This window comes from Acipenser ruthenus, chromosome 3, assembly GCF_902713425.1.
Source record: "Acipenser ruthenus chromosome 3, fAciRut3.2 maternal haplotype, whole genome shotgun sequence".
Lineage (NCBI taxonomy): Eukaryota > Metazoa > Chordata > Actinopteri > Acipenseriformes > Acipenseridae > Acipenser > Acipenser ruthenus.
In genome coordinates this window covers 78,655,310-78,658,034 of record NC_081191.1, presented here as the reverse complement: position 1 = coordinate 78,658,034, position 2,725 = coordinate 78,655,310, and the positions used below count along the sequence as shown (strand labels likewise).

Genomic DNA, 2,725 nt, shown 5'->3' with positions numbered 1-2,725 from the left:
CTTTTAAAAACTCAAGAACAAAAGATACAGGTGCGGCAAGACAAAGAAAATGAAGTGACTGATGAAATTAAATAAACAAAAAAAATCTAAAACAATCAGTCGCAACTGGAAACAACGGGACAAACGTTTGGTGTGACAAAAACTGAAAAAAAGCAACAGTAAAAAGCATTAGTCAATCAAGGAAGGATCAACAATGAAAAGAAATGCACACGGAAGAGCATGGGGGCAAGTGGGAGGGAGCAGAAGGGTGAAAAGATTGAGAGGGAGGTGTACTGACCAAGTGAGGGGCTGACTGTACAGTTTAGCGTAGGTTTCCTGGAGTGATGGACTTGCCAAGTGCAGCCACTATTCAAGCCACTCAAGCACACGACTCACTTACTACTTTACAGTCACTGGCATTGATTTTCTTTATCAAATAAACAGAATACCCCTGCCAGCAACATCATTTCCACCACACACGCTCCCGAACGCCAGCAGCTGTGATGTAATGTATATTTGTTTCACCATTAACAAATCATATACCGGTACCATACGTTTCGGTAACTGTAAGAAAAGCTTCACTTATTAATAAAAATACATGAAGTATGCTGATGATATTTACAAAACTTAAAATCTGAACAAGTTAAAAAAAAAACGCCTGCAACTGATAGAAATGGAAAGATGAAACTAAATAAAATGTTATAAAAAAAAAATAAGCCTATATAATTAAATATGGATGTACGATTATAAATTGTTATAATTACTGTAGCGCAGTCAATATAATTTTACATTTGCAAATTGTTTTATAATGGTAATTTGAAATCTCAAAAAAATATATATTTTGATAACCCCCTTTTGGTGTATTGAGCTTGTATTTATAGAAAGGAATAGTGAAAACGATTGAACTGGTTTCATGTTCTATAGATTTCCGTTTATCTAATCGATCGGAAAAGGTCCAATACATCGATTAAGGTTTAGTGTTTTACAAACAACCATTTGTGCATCTCGATTTTATGTTGCAAACGATTTTATCATTACGTTGGTTGAAGATTAGCAGCTTTTGCCAGGACATCAAAAATATAAAATAAAATATTGTTTTTGGTTCATAAAAACTGATATATATATATATATATATATATATATATATATATATATATATATATATATATATATATATATATATATATATATATATCAAGTTATATTATACAAGACTCATCCCCTCTTTGTCTTTAAATACATATTTAAGAAACAGATCAAGAGCATTTAGTCCTTGTAAAAAAAAAAAAAAAATCCCAGTGAATTATATGCGATCATGGAGTGATTGCGGAATATTAAATTAAAGTTAGATAAGTACGCACTGAGGGAGGCAGCACCCAATCCTGAACTTATTTCCCATTTTCTGTTACAGCATCACTGCGCTCCTCTCTTTGCAATGACAATGCGCCAAATCTAGGCATTTTGAAAACATTTTCCATATGCTTTAAGTGGGGCTTCAGAGAGAAAGGAGAAAACAAGATGCTCTATTATTCCATAAGGTACATTTCATTTTATTTGGCTTTATGTGTTTACAGTAGTGGATGGTCATTTTTACAATCTACCTTTGTTGTCTTTTAGTGGCTATCCAGTTGTTTTTTTTTATTTTAATTTTTTTATTAAATACTTTTTTTGTGTTTTGTTTTAAAAACAGAGATAGCGTAAGATTTAAATTCCGAAAACTGGAACTCGTGTTTGTATTTGATTGTAGTTTTATTTTGTGGCAGCGGGTTGTTTCATATTTCTTGTAAAATGCAAAGATATGCATTCAATGAGTGTATTTGTACTTACATTGCCGTGATGTAAGCTTTGGTGCTCCTGTGTTTAGTTGCAGGAATTGTGCTTTTTTGAAGAAAACAGAAGTGCACATTAAGAAACCATTTACAATAGTAAGAATAGAATATGAATATATATATATATATATATATATATATATATATATATATATATATATATATATATATATATAGTTAAATGTTTGCTTTTCATTTGTGGATAGTCTTCATACTTCAGCTTTACGCGATAGGAGGTTAGTTATGTTACAAAAAAGTTTGGAGTAGTTTGTAAATTCATTGTTTATAGATTTGTAAAATGTGGGGGCTCACTTGTGCGTGCTAGGTATTAGCATGCTTTGATGTTCTTAGGGTTGCAATTAAAAACATGCTTACTCTTTTTTTTGTTTATGTTTGATCTGCAGTTTTTGAAGATGATACGCTTATGGGATTTATATATGCATTTTTTTATTAATGTTTGTGGACAGTGCTAAGTGATTTTATTCATAAACTTTAGGGTTGATTGCTAGTGTGGAGGAGGGTCAGACTCCTGTCAAATATATGACCTTTTAAACCCCAGAGGGCGCCAGGCTTGTTCACCGTACCTCTTTCCCTTTAAGAAAAATAACATATCGTGCATGGGCTTAGAAAATAAATCTTAACAACGCAAACGCTCAGATGCAAACATTAACATCGTTTAGCAAGAAAACAGTCACAGATGGAAAAAAAAACACGATTTACTGATTTACGTGTATTGTTTCTTGAAACAATACACAACCGAGAAATGGCCTGTTTCATAGTAAAATATACTACTACTACGACGACGACTACTACGACTACTACTACTACTACTACTAATAATAATAATAATCAACACACATTAGTGTCAATTCACATTCATTGTTGGTTAAAATGTAAGATATGATGTTATACTCCGT

The 2,725-nt window shown here is 32.0% G+C and overlaps 1 protein-coding gene across 1 annotated transcript in view; it reads left to right on the top strand.

The window, feature by feature from the left end:
• Positions 1-1,367: 1,367 nt before the first annotated feature.
• zfhx4 (zinc finger homeobox 4) overlaps positions 1,368-2,725 on the top strand; it is a 98,322-nt gene continuing 96,964 nt past the window's right edge. Inside the window, exon 1 of the mRNA XM_059017252.1 lies at positions 1,368-1,517. The gene's annotated coding sequence lies outside the window, so the exon portion shown is untranslated. The remainder of the gene's footprint in view (positions 1,518-2,725) is intronic.